This window comes from Hylobates moloch, unplaced genomic scaffold (assembly GCF_009828535.3).
Source record: "Hylobates moloch isolate HMO894 unplaced genomic scaffold, HMol_V3 SCAFFOLD_4, whole genome shotgun sequence".
In the NCBI taxonomy this organism is placed as follows: domain Eukaryota; kingdom Metazoa; phylum Chordata; class Mammalia; order Primates; family Hylobatidae; genus Hylobates; species Hylobates moloch.
Window position 1 is genome coordinate 37,551,458 of NW_026652279.1, and position 6,080 is coordinate 37,557,537.

The 6,080-nt window shown below is 42.4% G+C and overlaps 1 protein-coding gene across 19 annotated transcripts in view; it reads right to left on the reverse strand.

Moving 5' to 3' along the window:
* The window catches only part of KALRN (kalirin RhoGEF kinase), a 695,573-nt gene that overhangs the window by 561,168 nt on the left and 128,325 nt on the right, over positions 1 to 6,080 (reverse strand). The window lies entirely within an intron of this gene.

Genomic DNA, 6,080 nt, shown 5'->3' on the forward strand with positions numbered 1-6,080 from the left:
CTCTGCAGGCTTCAAAAAACCCCAAGTCTGGAGCCAGACAGCATTAAGAAGTCTTGATTGCATAAAGAAGAATCAAGCCCAAGGGCCCATAAAAATGAGAGAGGTTTAGCGCTTGCTTTTATTGATCTACAACTTCTCTGTGTGTATTCAAGAGGAAAATGTCTTCTCTCATATATCAACCTGTTGGTCACAGCCAACAACTCCCTGTTGCCTTTTAAAAGAATTCCAAACTCCTTAACCTGACATTTACGGGCTCTAAATGATCTAAATTCAGGTCTGGGGTTCTAATCCCAATACTGCCACTTATTCACCAGCCACGTGACCCTGGATAAGACACTTCACATCTCTGAGCCTCAGTTTCTTAATAAGTAAAACTGGGATTTTGCACGCATAGATCATGCAGTTGTTACGAAAACTAAGATGATATAAAGTGACCAGTACTATACCTGGCACACAGTAGATGTTGTAAAGTTCCTTCCCAATGGTTCAACACCCTTCATCACACTCAGAGAAGAGAGGTTCCTTCAGAGAAAACTTTGTGAGATGCCAAGGAGGAGCTAAAGGTTCCTTGGGGTAAAGCCATATCTTGAAGCCTTGATGTGGTTGGTAAGGAATCAGAGTGATGGACTGGGTCCCTGTGTTATTTGTTTTTGTTTTTTACCACACGTCCCAAGTACATCTATAGTTAACTAAAGCTTTACCACGGTATTTTCTGAGGAAAGAACTCTGAAATGCTCTTGGTTGAGTTTCAACCAAGCCAGCCCTCTTCTCCACGTTAGATTCTCATATCCAACAATGGGCATCTGCCTCTTGTATTCAGAACATTGATCCTACACTCAGACTGATCTTACTTCCTTCTCTAGTTTCCTTAGTGGAAAAAACCCTGTTACCCTAATTTCCATAGTCCCACTCCAGCAAGTCACTACTCCCACGTTCAGGACAACTGAGAGTCCCAGAGAGAACTGACCCCTCTCTCTTCCCCTGACTACTCCCCTATTGTCCACTGTCGATAATAACTCCTCACAAACACATACAGTCACATTCTATAGTGAAACGGGAAATTGAACTAATAGAACTACATTTCCATCAGAGACCAATCAATGCATTGATTGGAACAACATTTCACTGGACATGAGGCGCCAAGGAGACAGGGGATCCCCCTTCCCTCCCGCTAAAGTACACACACTACCCCTCTGTCAATCCCCGGGATTCCACTGCACCAGTAGTTGCAAATTACCCACAAGTATCAAGCCCTATGCAGCTAGAGCCCACAGCTGAAGAAAAGCTAAAGCTACCAAAACATCAACCACTGGCTCAGGATTAAAGAGAGATAGGCAGTTCCATTCCTGTGAGCCCTTACCCTGTAGGGAGATCCTCCCTGACCCAGTAAGCCAAATCCACCCCATCCCTACCCTATTATCCAAACCACCAGAGAGCCAACAAGCTTAGTAAAATGCAGTGGTTTCCATTCTCTAAGCATGGACTCTCCATAGTCACTCCACCATTCCCCTCCAAATCACAGCACTGACCCCTCAGAAAGAGAAAGGAAATAATTTATGTGCCTCAATGTGCAAAGCCTTCCACCACTATGTGTTCATCATTCATTCCTAGAACATCCCTGAATGTAAGGCAATATTATTTCCAGTTTACATGAGTGAACAGAGGCTCGTAGAGCCCCAGATAACACAGTCCATAAACAGGATTTAGATCAAGGTCCTGTGACTCAAATCCCATGTCTTTCCACTCGAGTCAACACTTAGAGTTGTGCTCTGTTAGTATATACTCTAAATATACTTGCCTGTGTTTGAGTGTTTGTCTACTCATGTGCCTTTTTCACTGGTTCCTATAGCTCCCAGAACAGTGCCATGTGCTTGGAGGTAGTGTTGACAATGAAGACACATGGAGATGACTTCCAAATCACTCCCAGTGTCCTCTTCCATGAGGCCGATTGAGATCTAATCCAAACCTGAGGCATGTGGCTGTAGTTACCACATTTGGTGCCTTTTCTACAATATTTAACATAATATATTGTCACAACAGAAGTTAAAACTATGATGCAAAAACATGAGAGGAAGTAGACGGAAAGTTGACCAAGAGATATGCAGACAGGCTAGAGTCACCTCTTCTATGAGCTTCATTTGGGAAAGAAAGTGGTATCACTGAGCCTCTCCCCAGGGAGACTCCCCTAGTTTAACTTGACTGAGCCACTGATCCAGGCCCTCCCAATGACTCTCACCAGCATTCTGGGGACTCCCTTAAAGCCAAGGTAAACATGACTCAAACCAGCAGAAGCCAATATTGCTTGCTCTGCCCTGAACTTTCTCATAGTTTCTCTAACCCAGGTTGCCAGAGCTTGGACAAAGTAGAGAATCAGTTGCCAATGGCAACCAAACCCCACCACTTCCAACTTCATTTTGATTGGCTTAGAGGGATGGAAGTCAAGGAGGGTCCAGGAGCAAGTGGCCTTTATATCTAATGCATTCACTTAACAATCATCTTGCTTTATACGCATAACTCTTCAACTTTTTAAGCAGCTTTTCAGTATCATTTAATCTTCTCTTATTCTCATTGCAATTCTTGAGGTGAATGATGATCTCCTCAGGCAGACAGGAACTCCCTGCAGTTGTTTTGTACCTCTCCACCAACCACAGTACTTTTGGAAACCAAAAACCTTTTCAGCAAAGAAAGAGCACGAATATGATCTTCCCAACACAAAGTCACAGAATCACTCAGCCTTAGAGATGGGTGGGTTCTTAGCAGCTCCCTAACTATACAACTCTCATCTGAGGGCAGGTGTGCACTCCAAACCAGTGCTGTGCAGTAGAACTTCCTGTGATGATGGAAATGCACATATCTGCTCTGTCCAATAGAGAACTGTACTGGAAAGAGAAGATATGTGCATTTTGATCACTTGAAATGTAGCTAATATGACTGATAAATTGAATTTTTAATTTTATTTTAACTAAGTTTAAAGTTAACAGCTACATGTGACTATTGGCTACCTACGGGAGAACACACTCTATGGTATCCCAACCAGATTTTGCTGCAATAGTAATTTACTACCTCAATTTGATACACAGTGTCCACAAAGAGAGTCATGCAATTTTACACAGAGAATACCTGTTATCTGTGCTGAAAGAATTACATGATGAAAACACCTTTTGCCTACAGTTTGAATGTTGATCACTTCAATAACAAAATGCTTATGAACTCTTACAGACTAAGCAGGTTAGAAACAGAGAAGCCACTAAAGACCATCTAGCTCAACCCCTTTATTTCACAGATGGGAAAACAGGCTTACTATATCTTTCTCCTCAGGTCGTACCTTACAGATCCTGTATTCTCTAGAAAGTCCAATGCTCTTCCATACTTGCTCCCAATGTTTCTGACAACTTTCCAAATTATTCTCTACCTCTAGGTATCCCAGGGTAAGAGCCAAGCTAGGGAGAAGGAATTAGAATTGTCACCACCATGACTAGCAACCAGAGTCTACTGCTTAACAATTTCACAGGAGCCACAGGTTAGCAGTAAAGTGCAGGGATCTAAGGGAGCCCTGGGCCCAGTCGCTCAGGCAGAGCCCTGCAAGGACACAGGTTCAGTCTAAGTCCACCCTCCCTCCATCTTTACCTGTCCAGTCACCTATTTGGAAAGTCCCCAAATTTATCATTTTATTATTATTATTATTATTATTATTATTATTATTATTATTGTTATTATTATTATTTTGAGATGGAGTCTTGCTCTGTTGCCCAGGCTGGAGTGTAGTGGTGTGATCTTGGCTCACTGCAACCTCTGCCTCCCAGATTCAAGCGATTCTCCTGTCTCAGCCTCACAAGTAGCTGGGATTACAGGCACACACCACCACGATTGGCTAATTTTGTATTTTTTTCTTTTAAGTAGAGACCATGTTTCACCATGTTGGCTAGGCTGGTCTCAAACTCCCGGCCTCCAGTGATCCGCCTGTCTCAGCCTCCCAAAGTGCTGGGATTACAGGTGTGAGCCACTGCGCCAGGCCCTCCAAATTTAGATGTTCAAAAAAACATCTGTTTCCTCTCACATTGGCTCAGAGCAGTGGTGTCAGTTTAAATTTGGGGCTTCTAGGCAAAACTGATTTCCAGAGGAATCCCTTTCCCTTTGTTATCTGCTGAACAGACTCCTGGAGAGAGGGAGGCCCCATAGGTGTGGGTCCTGGAAATAAAGATTTTTAAATTAGGGAGAGACAGAATATAATTTTCTTATAAAAAGAAAAAACATTTATTTTCTTTGCTTTTTAAAACTGGAAATTAAGAAAGTGTGAAAAAATAATTTTTAAGAGTATTATTTGAGCGATCTGGTGGTCCTGCTTTTGAAGGAGAAACATCTATGAAACATCACTCATGAAGTACTTAATGAACACCATCTTTCCAGTCACTACACTAGGCACTGCACTATCTCATAGGGGAGACAATCTTCATCTGTTCAATATTTGTTAAGCCCCCACTAGACAAAGTCGCTATCTTCATAAAACTTACATTCCAGTAATGAGAGGCTTACAAAAATCATGTGTACAAAACAACAATATTACTTGAGATACTACAAGTCCTACAAGAAACATAGAAGCAGTGGGATGGGGTGTGATGCTGGGATGGTAGAGTAGGGGACAGGCTACTCTAGCTAGGGTGGTTAAGAAAGGCCACTTTGAGGAGACGGCATTTGAGTGAAGGCCTGAATGCTGGGGAGGAGGCAGATGGGAGGATGAGCAGGGGAAGACACCCCAGGCAGAGGAACCACATGTGCAAAGGCCCTGAGATGAGGACAAGCATGGTATGTTTGAGGGTCAGGAGGCTTGTGAGGCCGAAGCGAAGTGAACAAGCAGGAAGTGGTAGGAAGAGAGGTTTGAGAAAGAGGCCACGGTTCAGGGAGAGGACATGAGAAAGAGATCATGTGAGGCCTTACAGACCAAGGTAGGTACAATGCGAAAGCACTTGGGCAGGGGGAAGGGGGACATTAAGCCCAAGAGACATGATCGAATGTATGAATATAAATATATACAATGGTGGATAAAATATCTACAGTACAGGAAGAATGAGTGCAAGGCAGGCCATTACAAAGTACAGGAGCTATGCTAATAAAGAAATCTATACTGTAGGGAGGGGCTCAAGAAAGTCTAAGCCTCTTGGGGCATGGCATTCCAGGCTACAACAGAAGACGCAAAGATAGAACAGTGTGAAATGACATGTGTGAAACATGACGGCATGTTGGAGGGGACCACATGTGGTTGCTATGGAGGGTGGATAGGTACGAGCCATGCATAGGAACCATGCATACATCAGCCTTGGGAATTGAACATATTTTGTTCTCAATCTTGTCTCCTAAGAATACTGGTACCCAGGCCCCACAACAGACAAATTAGATAAAAACATCTGAGGGTGGGAGGGCAGACACTGGCATATTGAAAAGCTTTCTAAGAGATGCTAATGCACAGCCAGGGCTGATAAGTGGTACTGTAGGCAATAATTTGAAGGGCCCTAAAAAATTTTAGACAAGCAGCAACATTTATTTCTCATAACAAATTTGTTTTTCTAAGCATTATATTTTATAATTCAGTAAAGTATAATATGTTCAAGCAATGATGACAAATTAATTACTTGTGTTTTCATTTAAAACTTTGAACAATGTTACAAATGGAATAACAAGTTTCCATTCCTCCTGACCTCTGGCTCCTCAGTTTATGAGAAACCTAGAAACTCTGAACAGAAGAAACCTTCAGCAATAAGAGCTGATAGATTTTATAGCCAGAAGGATACTGCAGAGAGCCCCCCTCATTTTACAAATATAAGGAGAGGCCCAGAGGGGTACTATGATCAGGACAAAGATGCCTGGGGTTAGCACCGAAGGTAGAGCTGGACTCCAAAGATAGAGGTCTCTCCACAAAACCATGCTGCTTCTTGCATGTGACTCAAATAACAAAAGCCATCCTAATGTCTAGACTTGGACATTTTCTACAATATTAATTAGATAGTGAAAGATCACTTAATTTTAGAAGAAATAAAATATAAATATAAAACAGGAGAGGGATAGGAAAAAAGAAGTCCAAACTA